This window comes from Mobula hypostoma, assembly GCF_963921235.1.
Source record: "Mobula hypostoma chromosome 30 unlocalized genomic scaffold, sMobHyp1.1 SUPER_30_unloc_1, whole genome shotgun sequence".
NCBI lineage: Eukaryota > Metazoa > Chordata > Chondrichthyes > Myliobatiformes > Myliobatidae > Mobula > Mobula hypostoma.
In genome coordinates this window covers 201,990-223,717 of record NW_026948158.1, presented here as the reverse complement: position 1 = coordinate 223,717, position 21,728 = coordinate 201,990, and the positions used below count along the sequence as shown (strand labels likewise).

Here is a 21,728-nt window from a genome sequence, read left to right as displayed (position 1 = left end):
ATTTTGTAAGTCTAACATGGAAATCCCATAATTCTCTGGTTTCAATGAGATGACACCTATTTGAGTCCATCAGCTGTCTATCAAATATTGATTTGAAAACTCAACAGCTAAACATAGAAAATTGCAATACTTCTTCACCAAGAGAGCTGTGGATCTGTTGAATACTCTGCCTCAGAAGGCAGTGGAGGCCAATTCTCTGGATGCTTTCAAGAAAGAGTTAGACAGAGCTCTTAATGATAGCGGAGTCAAGGGATCTGGGGAGAAGGCAGGATCGGGATACTGATTGTGGATGATGCGCCATGATCACAGTGAATGTTAGTGCTGGCTCGAAGGGCCGAATTGCCTACTCCTGCACCTATTCTCTATTGCAAAATGTTTACAAAGCTGCATAATTAAAGCGAATAAATATTTGATCCCACTTTTCAGTTCTTCCCTGAATTTCTTCTGCGTCAGCACACAGATACACGTGTTTGTACAGATACTCAAAAGTTGCAACATATACGCAAGTTGTGAACAATGTGTATCAGGGTGCTCAAACATTTCTCTGTGTAGGAAGAGTTTTGCGATCACCAGTTCATAGAGTAGACAACATGCGGCATCCACAACAATATGAAATTGAGTGATAGAGCGAACAACTGTTTCCGGTTCTCCACCCCTGGATCGTTCCGTTTCTGAATGTTGTTCCGGAAACCCTTGCTTATTTTGTTTGTCGTAATTATATGTCTAACTGTTATAGCATTGAACAGCAGAATTAAAGAGTTCGGTAGTAAAAGTGTAATAACACTGTCAAATAATGCGAATGTTTTCCAGGAATGTGAGGAAAGGTATTCAGCTGTGGCGATACAGCGCCAGGTGACGTGATGGATTACGTCGTAAGGCTCTACTGTGAAGTAAGATGGAGCACACCGCACACAGCTGAAGGCACACACTTTTACTATCGACACTGTCGTTGTTCTTTCGGTGGAATATCGATTCCGTAAAATGTGACAGCAGTTGGTGATGCAGCGATCGAAAGTAAAGCAAATGTCAAGCAAACGGAGCAGACCACTGCTGCCATCTTTAGCGCAGGTGCTGGCGCACATATCGGACTGATAAGCATGAAATGGGCAAACGAATAAATATTATTTATCTGTAGCACTATAAGAGCAATGATCACCACAGTCAGGTTTGCTTTTACCATGGCCAACAGATAGCGAGTAGCGCATTTGGAGAGACCACATTCTCCTCCGGACGTTATCGCTATTACAGTTAAGTTAAAGGCAAAGCATTAAGAATTAATTCTAAACATTGCAAACTCGTCAATTCTCTTTGATCTACGCAGTTATCGTTACGTTATTTTGCCAGGTTTGACACCATTGTCCATGAACACAGCCCATATGCATATTATTTCACAGAACATGGATTACACTTGTACTGCATACCCGGCACAATGGGTGCAGAAGTGTAGACTGAGCTGCAAGAGTTGTATTACTGGGTCATCCACACGGAGCATCCAAACACCAACCGACAGTCCTTACGTTTAGAGGGGTTGTTTGCGTTTATCGCAACAGATGAAGTGAACGAGTCTGAATCCAAATATTATTTCAAATTTCAAATATGAAAGTAAATAAAGTACGAAATATTCATAAATATATAAACGCATCATTGAAATTGTAGACCTGAAATGTAAGTGGCGTCAATTTCTCCAATATCTGAGCAGGTTATTGGAGAGGCACATCCTTAATATAAATATCTGGACTTTCCATCAATGTGTCCGTCAGCTGAGACCCCGTGTTGACTAGTCATCAGTGGCGCTGGGAGAGAGACAAATCTGGTGGGAACGTCTCCTCTGAAGGTACCAGGAATACAAGACATGTAGCGATATGACGTCATAAGACATAAAGCTGAACGTCTGAGACTTCCAGCGGTCCCATCAGCTCAGGACGACAAAACCTCATTTACTTTCTGATCCAAGTGTTGCTGTCCTCAACAGGCCATGTCTTTAGACCACAAGAGCCGAGTTCCAGTCACGGCATGGTGCAAACGTGCTGGAAGTGAGTTGCAGGCATTGATCGCTGGGCGGCTTTCTGTAAAACTTCACCGAGAGCCCTATCTGGGTCTTCAGGTTTCCGTCAGTCCAGAGAGGCGCGTTGACTTGCGTGGGTTTGTCGACTTGCTTTTACTGGGACATGCTGCTGGGGTTGGTTCATTTAAACGCAGTTTCCCGAAATCTACACAGAACAGAAAATGCTGAAATAGACCGCGCAAGCAGAATCTGTGGAACGATCTTACAACTCAGATGCCAGTCAGTAACCCATGCTTAGAATACTTCATTGCGTTGTTTACACGATCACAGAGTTAAAGTACTGTTTAAAATGATTGCTTCAGGTTTCATCGTCACAATACTGGAATATGTTTTACCTGTTGAGATCAATCAAGAGGAACCATACGAATATCGTTTCGAGTGCTGGCGGCGCCACTATGTTCATAGTTAGAGGAATCGTCCCCGAAATCCGTCTTGGGAAACACACAAAGCACTGAATCCTCAGTTCGTGAAGCTGGACTTCCATAGGGGGTCGCTAGTGCTGAGTACGATCCCACCAAGTGGACGTTTCATTCAGGAAATTAATTGTTTAATATAAGTCTACAGGAAATTGAAAACAATGACTCGCTGCAAAATTAATAGATTTTAAACATTAAAATAAAGACAATCAATACATCCAAAAACGGCAACAGAAAGAGGGATCCAGAGATATTTCAGCGGACCCATGCTTGCTGGCAATTCCAACCGCTTCAAGCACAATATAATACAGTTTGGCTAAGTAGTATTTTGCTGAATATCTCATTGGCTGTCCAAGATGTTGGCAATTGTTTCAGATTTTTTTTATATTGCAGAGCGAAGATCACCAGAACCATTTCGCCATCATTCACAGCCCACTGAACAAATACTGAGTTCGGACTATTTTGGACTTTCTTTTTACTGCGTAACATCATTCAATAATACAATAACTACTTGTTCCAGCATTCAAATGTTATGTTGCCCTGCAAACGTATATCAGCCAACTGGCTGAACTGTTTAAGAATACCTACAGTCTCTCACTGTCCTTCAGATGAGCATCAATCATAACGGTGCTGAAGAGGAACAGGGTGAGCTGCTGCAACGACTGTTGCGTGGATCAATCCATTTCCAATCCTTTGCTGGAAAGTTTCTCCAACTGTTTTGTGCTACTCTGAGGACTGCATTTGTGCTGCTTTATGCAGCCATGTTGAGCTCAAATATTTCATGAACTCTTTCTCTAACTTTCACCCTGCACTTAAAATTCATTTGGTCCAATCCTGACACCTCACTCCCATTGCGCAGTCTTTGTGTCTCCAAATCAGAAGACAGACTCTCGGGTGATATGTTTTATAAGCCTATTGACTCACAAATCTATCTTGATTGTACGTCTTTCCACCTTGTCTCCTGTAAAAATGTCATTCTCCTTTCTTCGTCTCTGCAGAATTTCACCGACTGGCTGACGAAATTTCTTCTCATCACTAATTAAATATCCATTCTCTGGCTATAGCCTTTGGTTTTATATGAACCCACAGGAGGAAACATCCTCTTCGCATTCACCCTGTATAGAATTCTCAGTAATCATTAGGTCACAGGTAGATCAAGGGCAAGAGGAAAACCAAGGAGAGGGTAGGACCACTGAAGGATAAAGAAGGGAGTAAAGTAGATGAGGAACTTCATGAGCCCCAGGGGACTAGCGAGTGGCTCATGTTGTACCTCTACATAAGAAAGGCACAAGGGAAATTTTTGAGAACTACAGACCAATGAGTCGCAAGTTAGTTGTGGAGAAATTGCTAGAAAATTAAGCTATTCTTCAGGACAAAATATATCAGCATTTGGAAAGTAATGGCCAAATTAATGAGAGCCAGCATGGTTTTGAACTGGACATGTCACGTCTTACTAAATTGATTGAGTGTTTTGACAAGGTGAGGATAGAGATTGAGGAGTGTAGAGTAGTGAAAGTTGTTTACATGGGAAATTGCTCGTAAAAGATTATGACATCAGCAACATCACACACAAAATGCCGGAGGAGTTCAACAGGGTTCCTTGTGTTGCCTCGGACTTGCAGCGTCTGCAGACTATGTCCTGTTTCTTCAGCAGCAACGTGGTCGTGTGTGTGTGTGTGTGTGTGTGTGTGTGTGTGTGTGTGTGCGTATGTGCGTATGGATGCTTGTCCACGGCCAGGAATTCGTTTTTGTTGCACCACTGAAGAGCAGACCAGAATAGGAAACTGCAGGGACAGAAGGCAGGGGTCTGTCAGTGTGGTGAACACCGTTTACATATGAATAGTTAGCCAACAAAAAAAGATGACATCTGTAAATGCAGCTGGTACGTGACAAAGCTCGGTCTTTGTAATTAAAGCTACTGGCTTTATTTCCACCATAGACACAGCTGAGCTAATTCCCAAGAACGTTCATGTATTCGTGTTCAATCACCCCATGTTTACATCAAGGTGTTTGCTCAAGCAACTGTAACTAAGAAAATTAGTTAGGCTTATCACAAAATCTCTAAAGACTGATACTCTGTATAAACCAGGGTCGTTTTCAATGCATCAGCTCAGACTCCCTGCCGGAGCTGTGAATTCAAGAACAACAGAAATCACAGATTCTCACTGAAATGGTGTATCCAGTCATCTGGCGGATAGAAGACATTTACTTTCCTTTTATTTCAGCCTTTGGAATTCCCGGTAAGCCACCGTGTCTGTTTCGGTTGGTGAGAAATGAAGTTTAATTTCAACGCTGTGATTGAACCTGGCATCTGTCGAGACCCATTGTTCCGCATTTCAAGAATTAAATGGAATACCGGGACTCTGAATTCTGGAATCTAGCTCTGAAGTCAAACCACTGCAGGAATTTGCGAATCCGTCAGCATCCATGAAAATGAGTGGGTCAGACAAAGTTCTCCCAGCGGTTTGTGATCACCAATAAGATGTTCAGGTCCCTCTGTTTCTGGTTTTGTGGTAGATGAAATATTTTTGGAAATATTGTGTTTATACACCCCGTGGAGATTATTATAATTTATCGTCTGCCTTTGTATGTGAGCGGTTATCTGAGTTAGTTGCAACAATCTATTCATTGACTGGTAGTAACACTTCAGCAAATGTGAGTAGTTCCGTGTTGTAGATCGAAACTGTTGTCATCATTATCATTATCTGGTGCCATGCCCAGTTTGAATTTGAGAGCCATGGCCCACGCACTCCTGTTTCTTGTCAGGTGGATCAATTCATTGGTATTCATTTCCAGTTCCCTGGCTGCTGGCTCCATCATCATTTGTCTTTGCCTTTCTCTTGCTTTCTTTGTCATAGTTCGGTCCGTGAAACCACTTTCCGGTTCACGGTCCTATTCATGCTCGTTATTCCAGGTTTCCCGGTTTTCCCCAGTTTCTGTTGAGGCAGCTGATTCTCGTTTGGTTTGGCTTCATAAATAGCTTCAGGATTCAGTCGCTGGCTGCTGGATTGTTCCTGTCCAAACCCCTTGTCTGAATCCCTTCACTTGCCCTTCCTTCTGTTGCCTTGCCCTGCCTTTCCTGAAGCCCTGCCTCGCCTGAAGCTCTGCCTCGCCTTTCCTCTCCATGTCTCGTCTGAAGCATTGCCTCGCCTTGCCTCGTCTGTAGCCTTGACACGCCTGGCCTCGACTGAAGCCTTTCCTGGCCTTGCCTCCTCTGCAACCCTCGACTGCATCCTTCGCCTTCACCGCTGTCAAGTTCAACCGGCGGAGCAAGATAAGTAACAGTCTTTCGTTGTTTTGAACTGTCTCTGTGTCCACGCTTTCGCTAGGTAGGTCCCGTCGTTGCCGCTACCTAGTGTTGGGATGAGTCTTTGTGTCCACGCCTTCGCTCGGTAGGTCTGGCCCTCTGCCGCTACCTTGTGTTAGGACCGTATCGTTGTATTCTGTATTTTGTGTGTGAGTCCCGGCCCGACGTCCTGTTTGCTAGGAAGGGTCCCTGCTCTGTGTTCCATGTTCCTGTCTCTCCCTCGACCTAGGTTCTGCGTTCCTGCCTCTCCCTCGATCAAGTCAAGGCTTCGGGGTCTCGTTCAGTCCTAGACACGTCGAAGAACCTTGTCCTGTCCAAGCCACGGCTTTGTGTTCTCGTCTTGACCATGTGCCTCGCTCAGCCCAGGAGTCCTTTGCCCAGTCCGGTTCTGTGGTTCATTCGTCATGTGCTGGGGTTCCCTTGTCCTGTCCAGGAGTCTCACGTCCAATCCTGTTGCCACTCCTCGTCCTGTGGCCACATCTTGTCCTCGCCTGCTTCTGGAGTCCGATCCCCAGTTTTTGGGTCCCTGCCTAGTCTCTGGCTCGGGATCCATACCCTAGCCTCGAAGAACCCAACCCTCGTCATGTCTTCGCCTAGATCTGGGGTCCGAGCACGAGTCAAGACCCACGTTTCGGGTCCTTGTCCAGTCTGTGGCTCGGAGTCCAAGCCTAGGCTCTAAGTTCCAATTTCCTTTCCTAGATCCGCAGTCCTAGTCAAGTCGTAACCCAGGCAGGCCTTGTATCCTTATCTCGTCCAGGGCCTCTGTCATGTCCAACGTCCTTTCTTCCCCTCTCCCCTTGCTTCCACTTCATGCCTGGTCCTGTTCCTAGTACTTCTGTGCTTGTGCCTTGCATTGGGGTACGCTCCCAGCGTCGCCCCCTTTCTGACATTCTTCCCTTCAATCTTTCCCATAATTGCCGTGCACTCTAACTCCCCTTTCCTAATCACACGTCCAATGAAGTTACATGATCACATACATTGTTTATCGTTTTTTGTGCTTGCTCTGTTCATGACATCCTCGTTAGATATTTGTTTCGCCCATGATTTTCGTTGCATCCTCCTCAAAAACCACATCTCTGCTGCTTCAATTCCTTTTCTCAAGTTACTAGATATTGTCCAACATTCTGAAGCATGTAACATAACTGTATAAACGTAACATCTCAGTACTCTGAGGGGGGCTGAAATGCATTGTTTCGTGTTGCTCAGTATATTCTTCATTCTCGTAAATGTGTCATTTGCCATCCCTATTGTTCTTTTGCTGTCCATGACGCACCTGCCATTTGATGTCACTCAGCTTCCTAAGTAGCAAAAGTTCTGCACTTGTATTATTTCTTCCCCGCTTATTCTCAGGCTGCAGATAGGATTATCCAGCTTTTTGGATATCACCATATATTCTAATTTTGCAATTAATAGATAGACCCATTTTTGCACTTTCTTCTACAGCTACATCAATGACGTTTTGTAGTTATTCCTCTCTTGTAGAATTTTAATAAATGTGTGCGATATGACTGAATATAAAGCAGTAGATGGACACACATTAATGTCGTTATTCAGCCAATTAACACAACCGACGTGGTGTTTGACAGTCACAAATACTGCGAAATGTTTTCTATTATATCTACATCTGACACCGTTACAGGCATCTGACTACCGCATCGAGTTTGAAGCTAAACTTTGAATTCCTCTCCCCTAGTTCAGTAGGAGGCGTCATGTCTGTCTGTGTGGTTGTGTCAGACTGCGCGTATCTGTTGGAATCTGTAAATGTTATGTTGTAAAGTCACTGAGGTGGCAAATGCTGGAATGGGAAATAAACTCGGGGAATGCTGGAAACATTAAGCCCCAGCATCTTGTACGCAAAAAGAAACCTGTTAATACTCGTATCAGTGTTCTCTCTGAGTTTACCTGTTCCTAACATAATCTGTTTTGGATACATGAGTGTTTCCAGCATTTCCTGTTTGTTTGTTTTTCCCGTCCTTCAGCTGTTTTGTCGCTGGCAGGGATCTCCAAGGAAGCTGATGATTGTCTAATGGAAGAATCCCGCCATCAGCTTTTGGATTTATTGAGAGGAGACGCAAAGACGCTGGTAGAAAATGTTCTATCCAGAATTGACTCTAAGGAGGTTGTTTCAGCTGCCACTTCACATTTAGACCAACAGTCAGGAATTCGAACTCAGATCATATTAACTTTATTTTACTCTGTAACCCCGTCTCTGTCTCCGCCAGCTCTGCACCCTTTCTCGAACCTCCCACCGCTAAATGCTACAATGCAGTGGTAATACTACGAGATCCCCTCAAACTGCTGCGTTCGCTTCCGCTTGGCATTTTCTCAACTTGCTGTTCCCTGTCTCTCCTCCAGCGAACTTGGTGGCGATTGTGATCCTGTCCCGGGGAAAGTGCGGTCTCTCCAAATGTGTCACTCGCTACCTGGTGGGAATGGCAGCGGCCGATCTCCTGGTCGTTATCTCCGATCCGCTGCTTAGGTGGACTGCTCTGATTTATTTTCCCCGATCATTCCTGCTCATCACTCCTGTGTGCAGATTCAATACGTGGTTGATTTCTGCGAGCACTGCGGCCTCAGTCTGGCTGACTGCCGCTTTCACCATCGATCGATTTGTGGCTATTTGCTGTGAGAAGCTGAAAAGAAAATATTGCACCGAGAGAACGGCGGCTGTGGTTATTGGGACAGTGAGTGTGCTGGCCTGTATGGAGGGCGTCCCCTGGGGCTTTGCATACGGGCCTGGAGAAATAATTGATGGTGTTCCCAGGTTTTGTGATGTTACACCGAGCTTCATAAACTCTCCGTCATGGGCGGCGTTTGACATATTTGATCTCATTTTAACCCCCTGTGTCCCATTTTTTATAGTTTTACTGTTCAATATTCTGACTGTGAGGCGGATTCTAGCGGCCAGTCGAGCCCGCAGGGGGCTCCGTGGACAAAAGAGTGGCGAGAATGACAAGGACCGGGAGATGGAGAACCGACGCAAATCCATCGTTTTGCTCTTCAGCATCACCGGTAGTTTCATATTTTTGTGGGCGACGCTGGTGGCATTTTATATCTACAGAAGGATCTCGAAGAATTATGTTGATACTGTCACGGATCCCCGTTTCATCACAGAACACACATCGATTATGCTGCAGATTCTCAGTTCCTGCACCAATACGTGTATTTATGCCGTGACTCAGAGCAAATTCCGAGAGGAACTAAAGAATATGGTGAAATACCCACTGAATCAGATTTTGAAATTCATTAAACGTTCGAAATAAATACTGTAAGGTATTACAATTCAACTGCCTTCATGCCCCCTATTCTGTCACCCCACTTTTGGTTAAATGGAAACAACATGATGAACAGAGTCACAAAACAAACACGAGAAAATCTGCAGATGCTCGAAATACAAAACAACACACACATAATCAGATCGTGATGAAGGGTCTCGCCCCGAAACGTCGACTGTTTACTCTTTTCCACACACAAGATTCTGGATGAACTCAGCAGGCCAGGCAGCGTCAATGAAAAAGTGTAGCATGTCGACGTTTCGTGCCAAGTCCCTCTATCAGAGTCCTGTCAACTGTTTACTCGTTTCCATTTAGTGTGTGTTGCTTTAGAGTTACAAAACAGCTGTTTAGAGCTGATCCCGACGGCAGCACTGACTTCACCTTCTCAGAGGAATTTTCTTGGCACCTGAAGTGCCGCTCGCTTGAGGCGATCCTGTTACCCCTGCTTCCCGGTTCTGACAAAACTGCCTGACCTTGAAGTATATTTCCATCTCGATCAACCACTCCTACTCCCATCATAAGTCCTCCATTCCTTCACCCGCTTTTTTCTCCTCCTTCTCTACCTGTATGTTCTCGCTCTCACTGCCAACTTGAACTATCTTTCTGTAAGAGAATTTTTTCCTGTTTTGCAATTGAAGACAGAGCAACTTTCCGTTCACTTGCAGCTCTGTGAGAAATAGAGAGATGGAGAAAGTGAGCGCGAGCAGGAGACGGCGCGAGGGCTGAGGGAGCGAATGAGATATCGCGAGGGAGAGGGTGCCATGGAGATGACACGAGAGTGAGCGCGAGGGAGAGTGTGCGGGGGAGGGTGCGGGCGCGGGTGAGCGACAGAAGGAGACAGCGCGAGGGAGAGAGCGCATAAGAAGTTTGGCGTGACGGAGCCGGTGCGAAGGAGAGCACGTGAGGGAGAGCGCGACCGCGCGAGATAGGACACGAGGAAAATCTCGTGAGAGTGAGTGCGAGGGAATGAGCAAGTGGGAGAGGCAGAGAATATAGAGTGAGAGAGAGAGAGGGATAGTGAAGCGACTCAGACATCGTAAGGGAGACGGACACGGAAAGAGAGAGGAAGAGAGGAAAGAGAGGGAGAGAGAGAGAGAAGAGGCTGTGTGACAATCCACTCTGTCACCGAGATCTGCTGGTTTTGTGGATCATAAGAATTATTTTGGATTTGGTACAACTACTACTCTAGACTTTTTTTTAATATATTAAAATCGTACGGGTTCTAACAAATTGTCTGGTTTTAAGATGTGTGCGGTTTCCTTTGTTTGCGAATGCATATGCAGATACCCTGAGCTGTATAAAATGCAATGAATGAATTTTAAACCGATTTTCATTACAAAGAGACTATTTGAAGGCACATTAATGTACAGGATAGATGGATATAAATCGCATAGAGCAAACACTTTAGAGCTGGGGGAGTGGGATGGCAGGGGACAGACAAGAGGATCTGTGGACATGGATTGCTTGCAGGAAAGTGCGTTACCTCTGTCATGCCAGGGCCAAGGATATATCTGAGAAGTTACAGGCCATTCTGAAAGGGCAGCGTGAACAGCCAGAGATCGTGGACGTTATGAGAACTAACAACAGACAGACAAGGCTCTACAGAGAATTTAGTGAGTTGGGCAAAAGGTTAAGAAGTAAGAACTCTAGGGTGGTCCTTTCAGGACTATTTCAGTGCAACGTACTTGGCAGATAAGAGAGGGTAAGTTGGTACAGTTAAATGTGTGGCTAACAATCTGGTGCAGGAGGGAGGACATCAGGAACATTGATCACTGGCCTCTCTTCCAGGATAAGTGGAACTCGTGTCAGGAGGATGGGTGACCGTGAAGGAGAAGTAATATTCTCACAGGGAAGCTTTCTGGACTCATCCTGATGATGTTCATCATGTGGCATGAGGAGGGGGTGTTGGGATCCTGAGCTATAGGTCAGTAATTAGCATTGAGCGGAAGGCAGAGATGAGGTCGAGCGACCCTAAAAGGAAGTCAGGATGGGGCCAGGTTAATGAGCACAGTGGCGTCGAAGGGCAGAAGCGAGTTTATTTCAGTGCAGGGTGTAGAACAGTTAATGCAATTGTACGTAAAGCCCGGGTTAGTACATGGCACCGTGGTTCATCCACTACAGAGATCTGGTTGAGAGAAGGGCAGGACTGCTGTCTAAACATTCCAGGGTTCATATGCTTCCGGCAGTGCAGAGGAAGGTAAATGAGGTTGGGGAGCGGCATTGCTTATCAGACAGAACGTCACAAAGTTGAGCAAATCCCGGAGGCTCATCTCGGAATACAATGTGGGTGTAACTCAGGAATAAGAAAGGTTCAATCACTGTGATGAGATTATACTGTAGGACTCCCAATAGCCAGTGAGAGAGAAGAATAGATATGCCAGCAGGTTATGAGATGAACTTCCGGTAATGTCCCATTCCTCCTTCACCATTCCTCATTCCCTTTTCCATCTCACATTATCTTCCTACCTTCTCATCACCTCCCTCTGGTGTTCGTCCCTGCTTGCTTTCTTCCATGGCTTTCTGTCCTCTCCTACTACATTCCCCCTTCTCTAGCCGTGTATCTCATACACCGATCAACTTCCCAGCTCTTTACTTCACCGGCCCCTCTCACAGTTTCACCTTTCACCTTGTGTTTCTTCCCCCTCCCCACCTTCTAATTTTGACTCCTCATTTTCTTTTTCTCCAGTCCTGATGAAGCGTCTCGGCCCAAAATGTCGACTGTTCTCTTTTCCATGGATGCTGCCTGGCCTGCTGAGTTCCTCCAGCATTGTGTGTGTGTTGTCCAGGTACAGGTGATGATCTCAACAGGCTTGCAGGTCAAGTTTTGTTTCTCCTGGACGGACTATTTGTGTTTCTGAATGGTGGTGTAGGGGCAGGTGTAGCTCATGTTCCGATTACAGGGATAAGTGTCAGCAGTGAGATCAGTGGGGAGGGATGAATGGACAGGGGAATCACAGAGAGAGTGATTGCTGCTGAAAGTGGAGAGTGGGGTGGGGCAAGGATGGGTTTAGTGCTGGAATCCCTTTGAAGATGATGGACATTGTGTAAACTGTTGTGCTGGATACGGACACTCGGGGGGTGGTAAGTAAGGACAAGGGGAACTGTAACCCTGTTATGGCAGTGAGAAGATGGGGCAAGGGCAAATGTCTGAGAAATGGGGGTATATATGGGGGTGAAAGCAGCAGCAATGAGAGAGGAAGGGAATCCCCGTTCTTTGAAGAAGGAAGACACTGCTGATATTCTGGCAAGGGAAATCACACCCTGGGAACAGATATGGCGGAGATGAATAAAAGGGACGGCATTTGTACAGTAGACAGGGTGGGAAGAGCGACCGTCAAGATAGCTGTGAGAGTCAGAAGGTTTATAGAAAGATATCACCAGACAGTCTGTCTCCAGAGCTGCTACATTAGCCAGTCTGTACTCAGAGACCGACTGCTGCTGTCTCATTTTATACACAGCACCCCGACCTGCCCGAGAAACGGTCAGAGAGAAAGAGGTGGGGAAGTGGGGTGTTAGAGTCAGACTCAGTGAGAGAGACGGTCAGAGCCGAGAGCGGCCTCTCATCTTCCAGATCCATCTTCACTCTCCCATAACCACCGTTTTCCAACAGTTTACCCACAACAGAACAGAATCACAGCGCTGAGATAAACCTTCAGACGGACAGCTTCAATATTGGTCAGTCTGTAAAGTTAACACCTAACACTCTGGAAAACTGACACATAAACTCTTAAAATTTCTACTGAAATCTCCTAAAACTAAACAATAATAATCTGGAACGATGAATAACTTCAAAGATGGGAATTCTGACGTTCCTGTAAAACACAGAGACAATTGGAAACACGCTGCAGGTCAGGCAGCGCCCGTGGACAGAGAAACAGAGTTAACGTTTCCGGCCGAAGCCCTTCATCAGATACACTCTGTTCACATTCCGAAATCCACCAGGAGCTGCGAATGAAACTTTGTGAATGATGCACCAGGAACCCAAGTTCACTCTGCACCGCCAGGCCCTGTTGCCTTTGAACATTTCGAGAATGTTCTGTATTACATATTTTCCTGCCAAAATGTACAAGTTCACACCCTCCATTCCGCACAATATCCCAGCTGTCAGACCTGTGTCCAACCACGTCACCTGTATCTACCCCTTTGTAGACACTCACCGCGCATCACAACTCAGTTCCCATCAGTGTTTGTCATCAGCAAGTTCAGAAATCACGGTCAGCTCACATTTTCCCCAACCCCCTGTGATGGAGCGGCTTATCAAACGTCTCCTGGACATCTCGGTTCACTACGTCCCCTGGGATCCTTTATCCACATTTGGTGTTACTGCTTCAACCACTCAAATGCGTTTGTTAAACGTGGAGTCACTTTCACCAGACTCTGTTGACTTTGCCTGATGGTTTTGTAAGTTGGCAATAATTTCCTGCTTTGTTACAGCTCCAAATGTTTTCCTGGTACAAGTGGTGAACTAGCAGGTCTGGAGTTTCCTGTTTTCTGTTTTTGCTTCAGACTACAGAAACTGCGGTTTTTATTGTAATTTTAATTTCTTCTCTATTTACTTATTTTTCTCCTATTTGGAGCAAAGGAGTTACTCAAAGTGGTCTTCCCTACAGATACAGACTAGTTTTGAACCCTGTCATTGTTTCCGTCTCCTATCGTGTCTGCATTTTAGTCTCCGATACTCCAGCACTTGGGTCCTGACCATCCTCACCCAGGTCTGCCGTCACTGACGAAGTTTATTGATACGGTTCATATAGGCCTCAGTCAGGCCATTTGGCAAATTGGATCCAGAATTGGCTTTGCAATAGGAACACAGTGATGGCAGAGAGTAGTTTTGTGATCAGATGCTGGTGACAAGTGTTGTTCCACATGGATCTGTTCTGGGAACCTTGCTGTTTGTGATACAACTGAGTGATTTGGGAGTGGATGTAGGAACCGTGAGCAGTAAGTTCACACTGACTGTGAGATGATGGAGTTATTTCTTGTGTGGATCGTCGTCTTCGGCTAAAGGGTGACATCGATGTGTTGATGAAATCAGCTGAGACCAAAACAAGTAAATCAGTTTGTGTGAGAATTGGGATTTCCCATCGAACAACTCCAAAACTCCCACAGGGGAGACCAGAGGGATAATGTGTGTCAACACTACAACAGTGTAATGAAGAGAAAGCGATGGCCCTTTCCTCTTCCAGGTTAGTGACTTTTAAAAGAGCCTTTTGTTGAGTTTGCTGCCGAGGCCACGCTGAGGCTCGCTTCCGGTGGATGCAGCGAACCAACTGAATGTCTTTGGGCACAAGGGTGACCCGCTTGGTGTGGATGGTGCGAATAATCCGATCAGGTAAGCCTCGTTAGTCTCCTACAGTCCTAATGATGGCCGAGCTCTGGTAGCATAGATCAGTTTTGAAGTCCTGCCAGATCTTCTGCACCGGATGCTGGAGGGCAGTCTGCGGATGAGCAGCTCGGTGGATTTCTGGTAGCATCGCTTCCCCATCAGAGTCACGGTGATGGGCCGATAGCTGCCCAAGAATACCCACACAGACACCCAGGGATATTCAGTGCTCCTTTACATGTATCAATTGTTTACAGAGTCACAGTGATGGGCTGATAGTGCCCCAAGAATACCTACACAGACACCCAGGGATATTCAGTGCTCCTCTACATTTGTAAATTATTTTACTGATCTGGTAAATTATCCAGCCACGTGCCAAGAAATCTTATCACTGTCACTTATTCAAGAGTTTGACCATATAATTTCAAATCAATTGCTATTGAGGATGATATGGATCAATAAGGAGGTCTATTGATCATGTTTGTAAAACACAAAATGTATTTTAGCTACTGAAAGCTTAAACCCCATCTATGTCCCCAGTCTTTGAGCTTATTAATCACTAATCACATTCTATATACAATTGAATTGAATTTTCTACCTCTGATCCATAAATCTGCATCATCTGCAAAAAGTAATTTCCCCACCCCATACCTATCTCAGAAAAAAAATCATTAATCATGATAATAAACAATAAAGGGAAACAAATACTGTCTGATGGGTCCCATTCTTTACCATATAGAAGCCCAAATATACCTTAAATTACTTGCCTCGAGCAGACAAAGAAAAAACTCAGAAAAATAATGCGGCCTTCTTCTCACTCCACATTTCTATAATTTAACCATTTCATAGCATATCATATGCGTTTTCAATACAAAAATACTGCAATTACAAGATCTTTATTTACCTGTGCTTTCCCAATATCATCTTCCAAACATAAAACTGGATCCAATGTCATTCTACGTTTCCAAAATCTATACTGATAAAATGCTACATCACCTCTCTTTTCCAAAATATAATTCAACAACTCTATTACCATACGTTCCATAAGTTTACTGAAATGAGATGGGATGTTAATGATATTGGTCTATAATTAGAAGGATCCTGTGGGGATTTCCAGGTTTCAGAACAGGCACTACCATTTTCTATGAGGAGGAAATAAGGTTTAAACTCCAAATATGATTCAAAAATGTTAATATTATCTCAAGAGCTGTAAGCTATATGTTAAAAGATACAATAGCATATATTATCATTTCCAGGAGCCATCTGACTTGTACTGTAAATAACTTTCTTAAATTCACACAAAGAAACTCTACATCGCTAATACTATCATTGCTGCAGCTGGCTTTCAACACATCAGAGTATTCACTTAAAACCTCATCCGGACATCGTTTGAACTCCTCACTTAAATTACCTTGATTGTGACTTGCAGCAAATGACCAAGTCAGTAACAAAACCTTCTCTATTTCAGTAACAATCACCTTCCTTAATCAATACTGGAATGTTATTAACCCTTTGAACCCCACCCTTCCACAATTTTCTTAATCATTCCCCAAACATCTCCCAGTTTAATATCCTGTCCAATACTATCAGAAGATGACCTGCAGTAAACCTCTTTCACAACCTTCACCACTTTCCTCACCACAGCTTGTACCCTTTCATACTTAATAAGGTCACTCAGAGAGTGATAATTCTCAACTCTCTCAAACACCTTATTTCTCTCCCCAATTCCCTCTGCACACTCCCCCATCCACCATGGTGCAGTCTTCTTCCTATTAATGTCATTTTTAACAGGCATCACTTCCACCGCAGTTTGTTGAATAATGTGACATAACCACTCATTGCAGAAACCCATATTATCCTCAACATTCTCCCAGTTTGCTTCATCAAAATTCCACTTCCTAAAATCAGTCTCCTGCCCCCTATATAACTCCAAACCCATGCTTATAAATATAGGAAAATGATCCCTCCCCATTGTCTCATCACCCATGACATCTCACTCAGTCACTCCCGCCAGAATGTTTGAAACTGGAGTTAAATTTACAGCAGTTTTCGGACTATTAGAAACATTAAATTTCTTACCCCTCCCATCATTAAGGTACACAAGATTGGAAATATCTAAAAAAAGATGCTACAATCAAACAATTCCATGAATGACCCCACAGTGAAGTGTGCACTAAAATCCCCACAACATACAACCCTTAGTGAGCTAGAGTGACATATGCTTTCCAACATATCAATCAAACGCACTCCACAAGATTTTTACCACTTTAGTACCCCTACCTGTTGAATCCAATGCTTCTGCTACAAACACCTCATGCACTTCATTCACATCCACAACTCTGTGTCCCATCCCTTCCCATATTAAACTTGCAACACCACCCCCTTACCACCTAACGTATCACCTCGTTTTACAATATAATTTCCTGCAAAGGAAATGTGGTAACAGCCTGGTTTCATATTGGGTGAATTTGATGAATCAGAAATAAACTTCTTAATGTCTTGATTTCTCTCATTCCACTGCAATATCCTTAATCTCATTCTGTACCTGCACAAAGAGACTGAAATACAGATACCCCACCCATCAGAGCTTCTTTTACAGTTTCCCACATAACACCAGTTATACCGAGATACTTTTCAGCAGCTTTCACAATAATTTTAATTTTCTCAGTACGTCTCGATGACTGAGCAGTACAATTCACCACATCCTTTATAAACATCACAAACTTCATTTTATTGACTAGTAAAGTATCTTTAGTAATGGACCTGCAATGTGACATATCGCCGCTGACTCCACATTCTGTCTGACTGGTTATACTTGATCAACATTCGGTTTAACTTTGTTGCAAGGCCTCTGCTTAAGACACACCTAACTGTACTTTAACCTGTTCAACTGGCTGTTTTCTAATGTACTTCACATCCTTATAATCTCTGTAACACACACAAGGCAGCATCTATAGGAAGAGGTACAATCGACGTTTCAGGACTCGGCCTATAGATGCGGCCTGCCCTGCTGCGTCCACCAGCATTTTTGCGTGTGTTGCTTGAATTTCCAGCATCTGCAGAGACCCTCGTGTTTGCACTTGTTTATCTTCTTAATTACTCTATCGAAACCTCCACCAGAACACCTGTTCTAAGACTCCTGATACCTCAATTTTCATTAGGCAACATACATACCATTTTTTAACCAAATGAAGTCTTCAAATGTAATGCCTTCTCACAGTTTCTTATCTTAACGATTAGCACATCACCTCCCCTTAAGGTTTGAGCACAATCTATATTCCCTAAAATAGTTATCAACACTTTAGTTAATTTCAAATGAGAAAACGTGCAGATGCTGGAAATCTAAGCTACACACATGAAATGCCGGAGGAACTGAGGACTGATGAATGGCCTCGTCCGAAATGTCGACTGAACTCTTTTCCATAGATGCTGTTGAGTTCCTCCAGCATTTTGTGTGTTGCTGCGGTATTTTAATGGGATTGATAAAAGAAGGCTGTTCCGGGTCAAATTTAAATAATACCTTGAAGTCTTTTTTTTTTCCGTATCCTCTCAAATCACTTGAAATCATTCCAATATTGTGTGACATTTTCCGTTTTGCAGATCTAGACCCAACTTCATTCCAACCTCCTACTGCACTCACCAGGACCATTCATTTCCTGTTCCTTTTCCAGACACTCCCCGCCCCCCCCACCCCCCATCTGAACTTACTTTATTTCCCATTATCCCCCCACATTCACAACCAGCGCAACTAACCGCTACTGCCCCTGAGCTAGTCAGCAACTCGAACCGTTTTCATGTATTTTACTGTCAATCAAGTCTAGGGGCGGAGAAACGAAGCGGATGCTCACGTGTTGTAATTACATCACAAAACTCAATCGTACCTTCCCTACAAGTTCACTCTCTGAGCGTCTGTTTGGAGGGTCCAATGTTGCGGTTGGGGCAGTTGGCTTTAAACCCCGCGTTACACAAGTTCATGGTATCGTTCTCTCCAAAGTGTTTCAGCTGTTCCTTTGCCTGTCTTCCCACACAGTCATCCAGACAAACTGAGAGAGTCGGCACGGGTGGTGGGAAAGTGCGGGAGTTCCTATCTCACGGCAGCAGCCCCTGTATAATGTTTCGGAGCCACGGATTCGGTTATTGAGTATAACATCAAACGGCTTGAGATATAGACTTCGTGAGGGAAAAGTGAAAACAAAACGGTGAACGTCCTTTGTTCTCGGGAAACTCTCCAGTTTTGGGCTATTTGCACACTAGATTGTCCCATAATCGAATCCCGTATTCATTTGAAACAGGAAAACGGTCTCCTCGTCGCGAGTTGAACCTCCGTCTCCCGCGTGACAGGCGGGGATACTAACCACTGAACTAACGAGGAATAAACAACAGTATGGAATCTGTCACACGGATGTCAGTGTGTAGGAGAACTCATAGAGTCACTCTGATGTTTGTTTGCTGAGTGCAGAGCTGGCGCATTTTACCCATACTCTCCTCACTGTGGGGTCTCTGAATTATTTAGTCATAGTCATAGTCATAGTCATACTTTATTGATCCCGGGGGAAAATGATTCTGTCACGTACTGAGTTCAAGGACTGGGTAAAGGAAGGGATCCCATTAACGTCTAACTGCGTGTTGTTTGAACGGATATTTATAATCATGATTTGTTTCCCATTTACTGATACGTGAAGCAGGAAACCATTTGTAGCCCTTCGAATCTCTCGGGTCGATTCTTCCTTCAGTCGGATCTCAGGTGCTGTGTTTCTCCGGTCCGTCGGAACGTCGCGACATCCAGTGGTCGGAACAGGAACTGCAACAGAGTGAGAAACGATCCTTCAGAAAACAGCTCAGACACTGAGAATCGAGTTACAGAATCTTATAGCACCAGAGATCATTCAGTAACCGAGTCTGGTTTGCATCATGGGGCGATGGTGGTATAGTGGTGAGCATAGCTGCTTCCCAAGCAGTTGACCCGGGTTCGATTCCCGGCCATCGCAGGTTGTGCGCTTTCAGGATAAAAAAAAAAGAAAAAAACTCTCAGCAAGCACTATGAACGCAGAACTTTAATTCATGAGCAATGTGTTGTGAGTGAAATTCACTCTAATGGATGAGATGGATCTCTCATGTACGATGGTGGTGGTCCCTCATGTAGGATGATCGAGGATCCCAAACTGAATGAAAAACACAGCATTAGACCCGGGAAGTCCATTAGTTCCACGGACTCCGCTCGAGGAAACACACACTTTCTGGTCAAATCGAACATACATTTTCCTAACCAAAGACATGACCTGCCCCAGATATTCCCTCGGTTCTTCTTTCATCCGGCAGAAGGTACAAAAGACTGAAAGCACGCGTCACAGTCTCAGTGATAGTTTCAGTCCCACTGTAGTGTCTATTGAATGGTTTCCCATAAGGTAGGATGGATGTTTGACCTCACAATCCACCTCGGTACGAAGCTGCAGCTTATTATTTACCTGCGCCGTGCTTTCTCTGTCCCTGTTACACTTTATTCTGCATTTTGTTATTGCTTCACCTTGTTCTCTCCCAATACACTGTGTAATGATTTGATCTCTATGAACCGTGAGAATGAGAAGCGTTTCACTGTATTTCGGTACAGTATGTGACTGAAACACGTAGAACAGATTCAATTCCCCCTGAGCCCGTTGCGCCGGCAGTAGGGAGCGCCGGCCTCCGGACAGCGCAGAGTTTCCCAGCTGGTAATGAAACGCAGCAGGAAAACAAGAGCTGAGATCACAGAGGGGGAGCAGTGAGAGAGGGTTTCTCTGAACTCCCGTCGAAGGGAAGATTCAAACTTCTTTAGAGTAGCCATCCCCTATCGACATCAATGGATCTGGGGTTGAGAGGTTGAAAGGTTCTCGGCATACACATCAGCGAGGAACTCACGAGGTCTCTAAGTACCGGCTGCGTGGTGAAAAAGGCACAACAGCGCCTCTTTCACCCCAGACAGTTGAAGAAATTTGGTCTGGGTCCCCAAATACTAAGGACTTTCTACAGGCACAGAATTGAGAGCACCCTGACTGGCTGCATCACTGCCTGGTATGGGAACTGTACTTCCCTCAATCGCAGGACTCTGCAGAGAGTGGTGCGGACAGCCCAGCGCATCTGTAGAAGTGAACCTCCCACTATTCAGGACATTTACAGAGACAGGTTTGTAAAAATGATCCGAAGGATTGTTGAGGATCCGAGTGACCCGAATCTCAAACTGTTCCAGCTGCTACCATCCGGGAAACAGTACCGCAGCATAAAAGCCAGGACCAACCGGCTCCGGGACAGCTTCTTCCACCAGGCCATCAGACTGATTAATTCAAGCTGATAGAATCGTACTTCTGTCATATTGACTGTAATAAATATAGTAATATCTATTACATATTTACTATAAATTGCACATTGCACATTTAAACGGAGACGTAACGTAAAGATTTTTACTCCTCATGTATGTGAAGGAGGTAATTAATAAAGTCAATTCAATTCAATTCCATGGAAGAGACTTCACAGTGCAGAAGTGGACTCACAAACGAGAAGATGTGTAGGTGATGGAAATCCAGGCATCGCACACAAACTGCTGGAGGAACTCAACAGGCCAGGCTGCTTCATGATCCTGAAGGAATGTTTCGGCCTGAAACATCGACTGTGTGTTAATTTCATAGATGCTGCTGCACATTTTCTCGTTTACAAGAGAGAGAGAAAACAAACTACTGGAGTACTAGCGTCCCTGGGTGGGCTTGAACCACCAACCTTTCGGTTAACAGCCGAACGCGCTCACCGATTGCGCCACAGAGACGAGAATTGAAAGAGCACGAATAAATTACGAATTTCAATTGAAATACCGTTTCCTTTTATAGATGCATTATGCGACACTTTAGGGTTTTACAACAAAAGGATAATTATCTGCTGCCGCCAACATAGATTATAGCAGAGGATGGTTTCGATCCATCGGCCTCTGGGTTATGGGCCCAGCACGCTTCCACTGCGCCACTCTGCTACAGGAAAGATTGGAGCTGTTGAACTGTGAACGTTGCACTATGTTTTGTGTGTGTGTATGTCTGTATTTATGTCTGTGTTTGTACATGTTTGGGTCTTGTTCTGTGTCTGTATATGTCTGAGTTCGTGTCTGTGTCGGTACATGTCATGATCTGTGTCTGTGCCTGTGTCTGTACATGTCTGGGTCTCGTTCTGTGTCTGTATATGTCCGGATTCACTTCGTCTTCTTCCCGGATACAAACTCAAACGTACTTCATTTTCTTTTGTTTATTCCCTGTTTCTCCTCTTTCTCTTTTTCTCCACCTTTCTTTCTGGCTCACCCAGTTATTATCTCCGTGCCTTTTATGTT

The 21,728-nt window shown here is 44.6% G+C and overlaps 3 non-coding genes across 3 annotated transcripts; 1 reads left to right on the top strand and 2 right to left on the bottom strand.

Annotated features, from left to right (window-relative positions):
* The first annotated feature begins 19,302 nt into the window (after positions 1-19,302).
* On the top strand, positions 19,303-19,374 carry trnag-ccc (transfer RNA glycine (anticodon CCC)). Its single transcript has one exon. It is a non-coding gene; the product is annotated as a tRNA-Gly (tRNA).
* Positions 19,375-21,105: 1,731 nt separating this feature from the next.
* trnan-guu (transfer RNA asparagine (anticodon GUU)) lies at positions 21,106-21,179 on the bottom strand. Its single transcript has one exon. It is a non-coding gene; the product is annotated as a tRNA-Asn (tRNA).
* Positions 21,180-21,308: 129 nt separating this feature from the next.
* On the bottom strand, positions 21,309-21,380 carry trnam-cau (transfer RNA methionine (anticodon CAU)). The gene has a single exon. It is a non-coding gene; the product is annotated as a tRNA-Met (tRNA).
* Positions 21,381-21,728: the final 348 nt, after the last annotated feature.